The sequence below is a fragment of the Apium graveolens genome, chromosome 7 (genome assembly GCF_009905375.1).
Source record: "Apium graveolens cultivar Ventura chromosome 7, ASM990537v1, whole genome shotgun sequence".
Classification (NCBI taxonomy): Eukaryota; Viridiplantae; Streptophyta; class Magnoliopsida; order Apiales; family Apiaceae; genus Apium; species Apium graveolens.
In genome coordinates this window covers 269,504,731-269,520,021 of record NC_133653.1, presented here as the reverse complement: position 1 = coordinate 269,520,021, position 15,291 = coordinate 269,504,731, and the positions used below count along the sequence as shown (strand labels likewise).

Here is a 15,291-nt window from a genome sequence, read left to right as displayed (position 1 = left end):
GTTGATCAACCACCTGATCAGTTACATCATTTGACTGATTTTCCCCAGCAAAAACCTCATTATCTCTAGCAAAGAAGTCGAAGGGAGGCTTATGCTCCACTTCCATTTCATTCATTTGACCCTGTGACTCCACCTTATCACTCTCTACAGCAAAAAAATCTTCCATTTGTAGGAACTTGTCTTCCAAGTTGTCGCTGTTTGTTCTGGTTCAAGTGTTCCACAGCTGAAAATTCAAGAAAAAAGAACAGACATCACCAGAGATTGTTGAAGAGTATAAGATTCTGTTGGGCCGGTTGATTGCATAATATTCAAAGTTATGTGTTTTAGCATTAATGTAATTATATTATATTATAGGGTTAAATTATATTACAAACTATTCACTTATTAAATTTATGCATATAAGTTTTACGGGAAGAAAGAAAATGTGTAAGCATATACCATAGATAAATTTATCCCATCTTTGCTACAATTTCTAAAATTTAAAGATATTTTTTAAAAACCTTTTTCGGCATAAAAGCTGTTTTTAAAGAAAGTAGGTCACCTATTTTTGAATTTAAAATTTAAAGATATTTTTTGAAAACATGTTTACATAAAAGATGCTTTTAAAGAAAGTAGATCACATATTTTTTTAAAAATACCAAAAGCTAATTTCACTATCAAATTTTATCAAAAATATAATTCTTATATGTTACATTAAAACATATACATAACAAAAATATTATCCAACAATAATGTGACTTTTACAACATCTATTTTATCTACCGGTACTTACTAATCCCTCTTTAACAATAATCCCAAACAGAGTCTTAATCTATTAGCCTATACATATATCATTTTTTACAATTAATCAATTTTATAATTAATATAAAGTTATGATACCACACAATATAATATTTTTTCTTTCAATTATTTAATATTCTAGAATCAAACAAATCAAGTACATAATATTAAAAAATCCTGTAAAATTGAGAGCCATCAAATAATTAACTATCATATATAGGTTAATTTAAAAATAACTGAGATGAATTTACCTAAAAAAAATGACTTAATTTTTATGGAAAAAATGACAAAAATAGCTGATTTTTGAAAAAATTTAACAAAAATAGTCATTCTGAAAAAAGTGGCCAATTTTGGCCGATTGAATACTCCACTGTCAATTGGGTATCCCAATTTGTATAAGATACTCCACTGCCAGTTGGGTATCTTATATAAAGTGGATACTCCACTGACAGTTGGGTATCCCATCGGCCAAAATTGGCCAACTTTTCAGAAATTGGTTATTTTTGTCAATTTTGTGTAAAAATAGGCTAAATTTGTCCTTCACCCATTTTTATGCTTCGCATGAGACTGAAAGACCAATAAAATTATAAAATTCTTACCATGTATTATTTATGTTGTTGCTTATTTTCTTCGTAAACTTTTTCTGCCGTTTTCGTCCAGACACGCAGGTAGATATCTTCTTCCCAGTTGATCACGATCGATGTGCGAATCTGGTGTTCATTATCCCGGAAAAAAAAGTTGTTCAGAAATGAGAAAATATGAAAGTTACTCTACTTAACATTTAGAATCTGATAACGTTGCTTTCAATGTGAATGTTAGACCGATAATAGCCGGTAGATAGTAGATTGCATCACATGTTAGGCCCATATAATTATAATAGTTTTGGTATTATATGCCGAGCATGGACAAATTTAATATCTTGTAGTTTATCTACATGAAATGTGTTTTCTTAATTTTTTTTAATAAATTAAAGATAACCAATTTATTGTTATAATAAATTAAAACAATTTATTGTTACATTTACACATAGGATCATGAATTCTATATGTACAACTATAAAAAAATTTCGATATTCGCGTGTCAATTTTCAATAGACATTGATTTTTTAATATGCTATTATTTTATTGTTAGTTACTGTTAAAACAATATGCGATTAATACATATAATCAAACAAATGTGTGCGTGAGTAAACGAAATCAAACGGAGGAAGAAAAGATATAAACAGAAGAGAGATCCTCGAGTCCAGTTGAAACTGTCTCCTTAAAGCTATTTCGCCTCTCACCGTATGTGCGAGTCGATAGCCTCCCAAGATAAAACGAGGTAGCGGCGGCGTTACGGATAACGAGCACCTTCAGCGAGCTTGAACGGGTACGGAACTATCACCGAGAGAGAGAGAGAGAGTTTTGTGTTTAAAGGCGAATATGTTTTGGTGTGTCTAACCCTAATGCCTTAGAGATGTTTATATAGGTGTAGATAGACTTGTGCGCTACTCTTTTCCATAATTAAATATCATTAATTATGGAATCGGTGTAATACTTGCAAGCTACTCTATTCCATAAATAATCTGAAACAGAATCAGATTAAATATATCAAGACATACACCATATCAATTAATCTGAAACAAAATCAAATTAATTTATGCCATAATATTTGAGCCAAATTCTAATGAAAAATAATAATTTCCATTATTAACAGAATATCATCATATCTCACACATCTTTTAGTCATAATGCTCAAAAATATGACTTACCAATATGGGACTTATACCCATATTTTCCAACAATCCCCCACATGGGTGAGATTGGTGATCTTAGTAGCACACACCAGACAGACAGACAGACACGGAGTTTGACTTGGTGATAGTTTCTTCGATCAGATATAGCATACGATAGGTAGAGAATGCTCCTTGAACCTTCGCTCGAGTAAGCATACCGACTTTACTGGTAGACAGTAGACGTGCTTGTCCTTGAACTGTTCGACCGTTTGTGTAAACGATGATATACTTATCACTATATCGTTTCTGACTCGTTCAGCTCTCATGAGTATGTCCATTTTGGCCATGGAACATCGTCCTGGTTCTACAGAAGTTTCTAAAGAATTGTGCCTCGCAATTCTCCTTTGAAGCGACCCCACTTCTCTCCCACATAGGTGATCTTTATCTTATAGAGTAACCCGCGTTTACTCAACTGAATTCCATGCGTTCACTCCTGAGCTCCATGTATTCATCAAAGATCATTAAAAGCTCAAAGCTTAACCTCGTACCTTACGAGTCTCACTGTTTCCTCATCATAGGAACAGGCCAGGGGTTACCCCCACAGTGATTTGGTCATCATGATTTAGTTGTCCCATTGAACCAAGTTCTTGGGATCTCCAGTCAGCAATGGTTGGGTGTCCACCATGATGCCGTTAAGCAATAGGCTTAAGGCCCATCCTTCTCGATGATTTCTCAACCACTTCTCTTGATAACCCTTTGGTTAGTGAATCCGCGATATTATCTTTTGACGGTATATAGTCAATAGTGATAATTCCGGTTGAGATCAATTGTCTAATGGAACTGTGTCGTCGTCGTATATGACGAGACTTTCCATTTTACATCGTGCTCTGCGCTCTGCCAATAGCGGATTGACTATCACAATGAATCCCTATTGCAGTTACAGGCTTTGGCCATCTTGGAATATCCTCCAGAAACTGACGTAGATATTCAGCCTCTTCGGCGCATTTATCTAGTGCCACAAACTCAGCTTCCATCGTGGGATGAGTTATCACCGTTTGTTTTGAGGATTTCCATGATATTGCCGCTCCAGCTAATGTAAACACATAGCCACTCGTAGACTTAAGTGCTTTCTTGCTAGATATCCAATTTGCGTCAGTATATCCTTCTAATACTGCTGGGTATCTGCCATAATGCAGTCCATAGTCTCGAGTTCCCCTCAAGTACCTTAGTACCCTTATGATCTCTTTCCAGTGATCAGCTCCCGGATTACTCGTAAACCTACTCAACTTGCTAATTGAGTATGCAATGTCTGGTCTTGTACAACTCATGAGGTACATCAGACTACCAATTATCCTCGAGTATTCCAATTGGGAAACAACTATACCTTTGTTCTTGGATAGGTGCAAAGTCATATCCACAGGTGTCCTAGCTTTCTCAAAGTCGTCCTTAAGAAGCTTCTCAAGGATCTTGTCAACATAATGTGGTTGACTTAATGCGAGACCCTCTGATGTTCTAGAAATTTGAATTCCCAGAATTACATTTGCTAGTCCCGTGTCTTTCATGTCGAATCTTGATTTCAACATGTCCTTGGTAGATTTGATCACTTTATCATTGCTTCCGGCAATAAGTAGATCATCTACATATAGCGTCATCATGACATAGCCATTGTCATTCTCCTTGACATAACTGTTCTCGTTATCCTTGTAATAAGCACAACTATCACATTCATTGATTTTGAAGCCATTGGCCAGCACGACCTCATCAAATTCTTCATGCCATTTCATAGGCTCTTGTTTCAAACCATACAATGATTTCACCAATCTACAAACTTTCCTTTCTTGTCCTGGGACAACAAACCCTTCGGGTTGTTCCATATAGATTTCCTCATCTATGTCCCCATTTAGGAAGGCTGTTTTCACATCCATTTGATGTACAGTTAGATTACGCATTGCAGCAATAGCAAATATCATCCTTATGGACGTTATTCTCGTTACAGGAGAATATGTATCAAAATAATCAAGGCCTTTTTGTTGCTTGTATCCTTTAATCACAAGTTTGGCCTTATACTTATCAATAGTGCCATCAGTTTTCAACTTCTTCTTGAAAGCCCACTTGCTACCTAATGGTTTGCAACCAGTTGGCAAGTCCACTAATTCCCAAGTATGATTTTGCATAATTGAATCAACTTCATTCTTGATGGCCTCTTTCCACATAGGCCCATCAGGTGAGGTAACCGCCTCCTTATAAGTTTTTGGGTCACCTTCTTCGAGCAAATAGGTCATAAAATCAGACCCATAGGATTTCTCCGTTCGTTGTCTTTTGCTCCTTCTCACTACCCTCACATTTTCGTCTTCACTTTCGTCACTCTCATTATCGTCATCTACAGACTCATGAGATCGTTTAGACGTCGTAGGTTGTTGGTTTCCTGGATTACAGGGAAACATCGTCTCAAAGAATGAGGCATTCCTTGATTCCATAATGGTATTCTTTTAAATATCAGGAATCTTGGATTCATGAACAGGAAACCGATATGCAGTGCTGTGTGGAGGATATCCGATGAAGATACAATCCACAGTCTTAGGACCTATCTTCACCTTCTTCGGTGTAGGGATCAGTACCTTTGCAAGGCACCCCCACACTTTCAGGTGTTGGTAACTTGGTTTCTTTTTCTTCCACATTTCGTAAGGACTTACATCCTTATTCTTGCGCATCGTAATATTTAAAATATTATTTGCGCTTAGGATGGCTTCTCCCCACATCGATTGTGGAAGCCCAGAGCTTAACAACATCGCATTCATCATTTCTTTCAGAGTGCAATTCTTCCTTTCAGCCACACCATTTGACTGAGGGAAGTATGGTGCAGTGACCTCATGGATTATACCATGTTGTGAACAGAATTCTCCAAATGGTTCAACATATTCACCTCCACGATCACTTCGTATCGCTTTGATTTTCTCAGTCTGTTGTGTCTCAACTTCTTCCTTATAGATTTTAAATTTATCTATAGTTTCATTTTTGCTTTTCAACAAATATACATAGCAGTATTTTGTACAATCATCAATGAATGTAATAAAATACTTGTTTCCTCCTCTTGTTGGAGCGAATTTTAAATCACATATGTCGCTATGTATTAGGTCTAGCACTTTGGTGTTCCTTTCCACACGTTTAAATGATGATCTCGTTAATTTTGTCTCAACACAAGTCTCACACTTATGTTTTGAATCGATAGTAAGTTTAGGTATGTATTCTTTTGCACTTAAACGTCGTAAAGTGTCATAATTTACATGTCCTAATCTAGCATGCCATAAATTAGGAGACTCAAGCAAGTAAGCAGAAGAATTCTTCATTTCATTATCGTCCTTAACGGACATTACATTGAGCTTAAAAAGCCCATCGGTTAAATAACCCTTGCCTACAAACATACCACTCTTAGACAAAATTACTTTATCTGACTCTATTACAATGCGAAAGCCATGCTTACTCAACAGAGAACCAGACACAAGGTTCTTGCGAATATCAGGCACATAAAGTACATTCTTCAAAGTCAGATTCTTCCCAGAGGTCATCTTCAGGATCACCGTGCCTTCACCCTCAATGGTAGAAGTTGCTGAATTCCCCATGTAGAGCTTCTCACCAGCATCAGAAGCTTTGAGGCTAGAGAAAATCGCCTTGTCTGAGCAAACATGCCTAGTAGCACCAGTATCAATCCACCATTCACGTGGATTAGAACCGACCAGGTTCACTTCAGAGACCGTAGCACAGAGGTCTATATCACCCATATCCTTGGAGATATTCTCTACCATGTTTGCTTCTTTCTTCTTGTTGGGCTTCTTGGGCTTCTTGCAGTCAGAAGACCTATGACCAACTTTATCACAGTTGTAGCACTTCCCCTGAAATTTCGACTTCGAAATCCCTCCTTTGGGTGCCAGCTTTGCCCCTTTACTAGAATTAGTCTTCTTGGGCTTGGAGCTTTGAGCGTGCTCCACCATGTTTGCCTTCTCAGTGGCAACATTAACTTTCTTCTCGGACCCTCTGTTGTCTTCTTCAATACGAAGTCTAACAATACGATCCTCCATAGACATCTCCTTTCGCTTGTGCTTAAGGTAGTTCTTAAAATCTTTCCATCCAGGTGGAAGCTTTTCCATAACAGCGGCAACTTGAAAAGACTCACTTATGACCATTCCCTCAGCATGAATGTCATGAATGATCACCTGCAGTTCCTGCACCTGACTAACCACAGTCTTAGAGTCTGCCATCTTATAATCAAGAAAGCTGTCAACAATCCACTTCTTTGCCCCAGCGTCCTCGGTTTTATACTTATGGTCAAGTGACTCCCATAAGACCTTAGCTGTTGGCTTAGCGCTGTATACGTTATACAACGAGTCAGACAAACAATTTAACACATAGTTCCGACATATGTAGTCGGAGTGCTTCCAAGCATCAGCAGCATACACAGTCTGCATGTTACTCTCAGCAGTGAGCAACGGTGGTTCTTCCTTAAGGAAGCGATCCATATGCAACGTGGTCAGATAAAAGTGCATCTTTTGTTGCCAACGTTTGAAGTTCGTTCCGTTGAACTTCTCAGGTTTTTCAGCATGTGCAGCAGGCACAGTTTGCATAACAGGTGCAGCAGGCACCACAGGTGGAACAGATGGTATGTGCGTCTGTACTACAGGTGTATGCACACCAGTAGGCACCGCAGGTATGATCGGAGGAGTGAATCCTGCCGATATCTGTCCAAGAGGAACACTAAACTGTCCAATGACAGTGTGTCCCACAGGCACATGTCCCGAAGGCACATGTCCAACAGGCGTTTGACCCCCATCAGATCGTACGATCCGTGCGTTAGGGTTAATCGGCTGCTGGTGAACCCCATCAGATCCAGTGATCTGTGCGTTGGGATCAGCCGTCATGTTCATCAGATCGTTTACAGTTTGGTTCTCCATCGATCTGTTACTCAATCAAAACAAGCAGATACAGATGTATCAGTCACAGATGTATAAAATAGATAGCTTTAAGATTGTTAAAACAATCTGCGATTAATACATATAATCAAACAAATGTGTGCGTGAGTAAACGAAATCAAACGGAGGAAGAAAAGATATAAACAGAAGAGAGATCCTCGAGTCCAGTTGAAACTGTTTCTTTAAAGCTATTTCGCCTCTCACCGTATGTGCGAGTCGATAGCCTCCCAGGATAAAACGAGGTAGCGGCGGCGTTACGGATAACGAGCACCTTCAGCGAGCTTGAACGGGTACGAAACTATCACCGAGAGAGAGAGAGAGAGTTTTGTGTTTAAAGGCGAATATGTTTTGGTGTGTCTAACCCTAATGTCTTAGAGGTGTTTATATAAGTGTAGATAGACTTGTGCGCTACTCTTTTCCATAATTAAATATCATTAATTATGGAATCGGTGTAATACTTGCAAGCTACTCTATTCCATAAATAATCTGAAACAGAATCAGATTAAATATATCAAGACATACACCATATCAATTAATCTGAAACAAAATCAAATTAATTTATGCCATAATATTTGAGCCAAATTCTAATGGAAAATAATAATTTCCATTATTAAGAGAATATCATCATATCTCACACATCTTTTAGTCATAATGCTCAAAAATATGACTTACCAATATGGGACTTATACCCATATTTTCCAACAGTTACAACAATATACATTGTAAAATTACAAACTGAACTATAGATCGAATGCCCAACCTACTAGAACGTTCCATTATCACAAAGATCAATAGACAATATGAAAAAATTGAAAGAGTTTGTTTTATAAGTAATTTCTTTGAATAATGAAAATTTTTACATGAAAGGAGATCGACATAATGCATTAATTAAACTTGGATTTTAATATATTCAAAAACTTTAAATTTAATATATATGTTCACCTTTTTAAGAGAAACGTGCCAGACTCAATTTTGATTTCTTTTTTACAAGTATTATGTGAGTACGTTACTAGTTGATAAAGGCTAACTTGTCACAAACATAAACTCATCGTGTGTAGTTCGATTTATGGTAAAAAAATCATAGTTCACCAACGATTTAATATGTTTGAACTCAAATAAATTTAAAAATATATCGAAGATCGACAATACCGTGATTGAGACAAAAAACTATCTTTTATCATTAAACATTATTATCAAACAATTCAGTGATTGACAATTACACAAATTAGGCAAATAATTAAAATTACATGTAAATTATGGGAGCAATTAAACAGTTATCTGGGATGTATTGATTTTACGACATGGTAAGTGTATTATAGATCGATGTACATAAAAATGACTTTCAGATAGATTTTCATTTAGATATGAATTGAAAACTCAATAAAAAGATCGAATACTTACATCGCAAAGCTAGTGTTCTTTATTTCTTGGTTTCCTAACTTTAAGTGCAACTACGATTAATTTTGCTGAGCCCAAGATGCTTCCACATCGCTCTCGTTCTACGACATTGATGACCTTCTCCTTAATACACCGACGACAGATGCAAGAATCTCATTTTTGTTATTCTGGCTAATATTGATTAATACTGGATACTATGAAATAGTCGCTCTGCTCGATTTATTGTAAACCCTCAAAACGATATCTTTGATGTAACTGTTATGTACAATAACTAGTATTTTTTATTTTGTCAGGTTATATTAACTAGTATTGTGGGTGTAGGACAAGCCATAGTGCTACTAGTTTGTATGTGTGTGTCTGTATGTGTGTGTATATATATGTATATGTATATATATATGTATGTATATAGCCTTTTATTCAAATGAGAACTAATATATTTCGTAGTTAAAATTGATGATTTTATAAAATTTATAATTTTTGGTTTGCCCAAAATAACCAATTTATCAAATTCGAAATTTAACTTTTCAAAAATTACCAGTTCCAACTACATAAATCACTAATTATTACGGTTCTCATTTTAAGAAATTATCATTAGAGCGTGACCATATATATGTGTGTGTACGTGTCTGTATATATATGTATGTATATATATGTATGTGTGTGTATGTATTTATGTGCGCGCGAATTATGTGTGCGCGTGTTCGATATTGTATGTAAGTTTTTTTCAATATATTATGATTATTCAATTTATTAGTAGTATATTAATTTTAAAAAGTAATATATATATATATATATTGTACAAGTGATATATTGTAACTCTTATAAGACACGTGTATTTATTTCATAAGATGGATGTTATTAGTTTGTAACTCTGAGTTAGGATCATATTTGTGTGACATGTAGTTGAAACTTTATAACATATATGAAGTGTTTGGTTTATTATTGAAGTTAACAAATTCTTTTACATTTGGGTTTAAAGGTTTTAAAATCGGTAGTTAAATATGTTATATGGGTTTTGTTAAAAAAATTAAGATCGTATAGTTTTTATACTATTAGTTATATTTGCAAATGTCTACATGCTATTATTTGTTTACAAATTTATAACATTTTAATAATAATAAGAAATATTTTGTATCAATTTATATGGAGTGTTACTCCTATGAGACTCTTTTTATAACGAGAATTAAGATCTTACTTTTTTTCTGAAATAAATTATGTTTTAAAACTTATAAATAAAATTATATAAGACCATCTCCAACAATTTTGATCCAAAAATTTAAATTTGGATCACCAACTGATCTAAATTCTAATCCAATTTTTTTGTCGAAATCCAACAGTATGATCCATATTTTGATCCAAATCATTTTTTGCATTTTATAATACAAAAATATCAAATTATAATTTTTTATTTTTAAATTTAATGTTAAAATATCATTAACTATTTATTATATCTAATTAATTAATTAAATCAAATAATTTTTTTAATCCACATAAAAATATAAAAAATATATACTTAATTAACTAAAATCACATTCATTCCATTAATTAACATATAAAATATCATTAACTTTCATTAATTAGTCACAAATCAATTTAAAATCTAATCAACTAGTATTACACAAATAATAAAATAATTATCTTATTCTAAAGTAAATTTGGATTCGTGAATAGTGGTGATCCAAATTTGGATCACTACTGTTCTCTGATTCAAATTTGAATCATTGTTGGAGGAGAATTTGGGATAATCTAGCCCAAATTTGGATATTGCGTGAGCCCGTGGGGTTTAGCCAATGCGCACCCGAAGGGTAGCGACTGTGGATTCCCTACGATTATAAAAAAAATTGGATCTTTGGATCACTGTTGAAGATGCCCTGATAGTAGTGAATATTCATGACATCACTTGCTTCAGCATGATCCATACTCCTTTATGTGTTGTGAATGCAATTATAACTACCACAATCGCACCCCCGCTATCCCACCACCATAATCATCGTTATAATAACTGCTATCACCACTCCGCTACCATAACCACCACGTCACCACCAATACACCAATGGAGTCACTAAATTTAAATTGAAATTAAAACAATATGAACCATCTCCATAATCACATCACCATCTTTACTGTCACACCAGAATCACCAAAATAAACTGTATTCAAATTATCAAAAAATTCCAGATCTGAGTTTGTAATGGTAATAAATGATTGAGTTAGCATCATGATTTTTTACTGCACATATAACTATTATCACCTTTGTCAGAGATTAGTAATCTTCGTCGATGTGATTTGTGAAGGGTTTCGAGCACATAAACGCAACAGAAACAGTAATTAAAAATGTAAAAATACAGAATTTTCGAAACCACCGCAGGATCCATGCGAAAAATAGATATTTAATTCGTAGATCGGATTGTTTACCTTAAGAAGCTTTACAAATTAGTTTAATAATGGAGATCCAAAGATTGTTCAATTACCACACATCGCACTCTCGCGATCTACGCTCTATCGGTATCCACACGAATGCTTGAACTCAAGGATTGGATGTGTACCAGCACAAACTCGTTTTTTCTTGCTCCCTCCATCTTCTCTCTTGGTGGCTAGGGTTTTTAGTTAAAGTCTTCTCTTAAAAATCAGCCACAAGAGATATCATATATGATAGTAGAAAAATGAATTATAACTCTTAACTAATGAGGAGTTATTATTAATTAAAATTTCCTATTTGTATAATAATTAAGTCACACTTAATTATTTAACAACTGAAATTTATAATTATTATTAGTAAATTCGAATATCATTATTTATTTAATTAATTAAGTCATACTTAATTAATATTATAAATAATTCGAGTTACTTTAATATAATTTAAATCCAATATAAATTAAATAATCCTTCAAGCATTCTTTGTGTGTGACCGTATAGGTTATTATTACGCTGAAAACGAATTTTAAATTTAATTTCAAATCGTAAACAGTGAGCGTCATCTAGTAATACATCATTACTACCCAAGTAATAATAATTCAATCGGTGATCGATTTAACCTTTCGTGAATAATGTACAATGTAAAATAGTCCCTTTAACCACATATTATTGATTAAACTAGAGGCATGTAATGTGTCATCCTCATCAATGTTTAATCCAGGTTTCTTTGATCAATGAGTAGACTATCATATCAAATCAACATTTGAGCGTGACCACGCATTTCATAGTCTAGCTCACATAAGTGACCAATAACACCACTCCTAAAATTAGGAGGGTTAAATCCTTTCTAGATCATTCATATTTCTCATATGATTCATAATATACCCGAAATACACTTTTATCATAACCCGGTCAACGGTAACTTTTAAGTTTAAATGTAATCAACGTACATTAATTCTCGTATAAAAATAAAATGATTTCAAGTCTAAAGACCATTACATCATTATCACAATGAGAATTACTTATGACACAACAGATATGTAGAATCTCGCATTGGGTCTGTCCAGCACCATGTACATATACATCTGCCTGTGTTTTTTGACTTTAGTATCACTATACCTATGATCAATGAGATGTGATCATCAGTCAACAAACTCACCAGTCTTAATGCATTATAATTGTCCCTTAATAATAATACTTGACTAGGGACTTTTAGGAATATTGATATTATTCTCATAATCTCATTTCTAAGTCACGTACTTAAAGGTATATAATTCATATCATATTACAAGGACATTTATTAATCTAACATTTATATCGCAGAAAATTAAGAATTAATAAATTATAAAAAGAATAATCGATAGAACATAAATATTAACAATCCAAATGTCTTAAACTAAAACATCATAGTGTTGTCTCTAGGGAACAAATACTAACAATTTGAACCTTTAATTTATCCTTGCTATCTTCTTTTTTGACATCTTCATAATTTCGAGAAGACATTATTCGGCCATCACGGTTGGAGATGATTGTCTAGAAAGAAAAATGATTACAGAAACTCATAGGGGATTTGAATTGAGAGCGGTGTTAGAACGTTGAGCTTATTAAATAATAAAGTTCTGGTAAAATTATTATGCATAGAGTACATCAACGGGAATTCCCTTGCTAATTCAGTGTTAGCTGATATAAGGCTCCTTTTTTAACAAACACTTTGTTCATTTATCACAAGAAGCCCTGAAAGTTTATAAGCATTCTTTTCTGATTGTTTCTATTGTAAAATATCAAGTCATACAAGCAATACCTCTTTTCACACTCCTTGCAGATATCTTCAATCGCAAAATTGGCACGTAAGTTAGAATTAGATTAATAATTGAATAATATAATAAAAGTATTAAAATTAGACAATGACTAGGATTTAAAATTGAATTAGATTAATGGGCCTAAAATTTGGATCAAACTTTAATATAGATAACTTTTAGGTTAATAAATAGGGTTTGGTCGTTATAAATATAACATATTCATCTTTCTCGTTTTTATTCATAAATTCGTAGGTATTTTTCTATCACAAATCAACAATCTTGTAAAATTTATACTAAATTCATCATAAATCGAAATTCGTTGATTCTGAACTTTTCGGAAAGGTATTTTCCTTCTCTACAACTTTCTTGTTTTATATTTTTCAAAATGTCGTTTAGAAGGCCAAAAAAGACAATTTCAGATCTGGTCAGGTTTTGAGGTAAGTTTTCGATCGATCTTGTTAGTGTTTTCAAAATTATGTGTTATGTGTGTATATTTGATTATCAAAACATGGTCTAAGTGATAATATATTTTGAAGTGATATGTATTATTGTATATATGTGTGGTGTGCCAACGATAATTTTGAATCTTTGATTTATGTCATGGTTTGTGAAAGTAATATCCCGTAATTTTTAATATTAGAATAATAATTAAATAATAGAATAAAAATGACTAAAATTGGATAAGGATTAGGATTTAAAATTTAATTAGACTAATGGGCCTAAAATTTGGGTCAGATTCTAATATGGATAACTTGTAGATTAAGAAATAGAGTTTTGTTTCGTCTTCCTCGCTTTTTATATAAAAATTCGTAGGGCTGTTTTCAACATAAATCAGCAGTCTTATAAAATTCATAGAAATTTCATCGTAAGTTAGAATTCAGTGATCCTGGACTTTTCGGAAAGGTCTTTTCGTTATCTACAACTTTCGTGCTTTGCGTTTTCCAAGAAAACATCGTTTAGTAGGTCAAAAAGGCTATATTCAGATCTGGTCAGATTTTGAGGTAAGTTTTCGATCGATCTTGCTAGTGTTTTCAAAATTGTATGTTATGCGTTTATATTTGATTATCAAAATATGGGCTAAGTGATGATATATTTGAAATTAGTATGTGTTAGAGTATATTTATTGTTGTGTATGCATTGTGTGTCTCAGCGAAAATTTAGGATCTTTGATTTGTGCCATGATTTGTGAAAATATCGAATAAGAACTTAGGACCGTGGTCACCGGATTGTAGTGACAGTTTTCTGAAAATTTAGGACCGTTATCACCGAGTTGTAGTGGTCGTGGCATGGATTATGGATTTTAAATTATTGTTGTTTATGTGTTATGTGTATTGTGTGTATCGAATAAGAATAAGAATATGTATCGAAAGTGTTTGTTTCGTATATCGTATCGTACAGATTATTGTATTTTGTTATATGTGTTCATGTTACTTGGTCTGCTAGTTGGATCGATTGGTTTCTTGCTGGGCTGTATAGCTCATTCTTACAATTTCAGGTTTCGTCTAAGTTTCAAGTTGGATAGCATTAGAGTTCGAGGACTTAGGATTGGACTAGAATGACATTTGGACTTCTGGTTTTAGCTGCGCGTTCATATTGTCACCTTTGTAATAGAATTTTGGATTAATAATTGTATTGGAATTTAGTTTTGTATTTAGATTTAATAGTCCGGAAGTGCGGGCTGTTACAGTAAGACAGAAGAAAATTGCTTCAATTGTGAGTTCATGTAGTGGCATAATAATTTTTACACATAATTAGTCGGTCACAATGTGTTCTAGTAAACATCTTTACCAAATACTATAAGGTTGTCGATTCCCGCACATTTCTATTCCCTAAATTTGGGGTTTTGGCATAACCAGTGTTGGGTTCTTTTATGACGAGTCAATCAAGATTTGAAAATAGTATTTGAGATAGAACGGGAAATTAAATAGCTCGCCTAGGTATTGGGAAATCACGATCAAGCACCGTGCATATACTCCGCAAAATATGAGAAATGTGATTTCATTCTTTTATAACCAGTTAAACTCCCTCATTACTTTTGTGCCTAAAATCTGATTTTGAATTAGATTTTTAATATGGATAACTTGTATGTCAGCAATTTGGTTTTGAAATACTATATATCCCGTATATGTCAATATTCGTAGGAGTTTAATACATAAAACTTAACAATCTTGTAAAATTAGTATTAAATTTATCGTAATTCGGAATTCATTGATTATGTATT

General features: G+C 33.7%; 1 long non-coding RNA gene across 1 annotated transcript; it reads right to left on the bottom strand.

The window, feature by feature from the left end:
- Positions 1–48: 48 nt before the first annotated feature.
- On the bottom strand, positions 49–9,117 carry LOC141672684 (uncharacterized). Its single transcript, XR_012555651.1, has 3 exons — positions 8,860–9,117; positions 1,380–1,490; positions 49–223 (listed from the first exon to the last, which is right to left on the bottom strand). It is a non-coding gene; the product is annotated as an uncharacterized LOC141672684 (long non-coding RNA).
- Between the last annotated feature and the right edge of the window lie 6,174 nt (positions 9,118–15,291).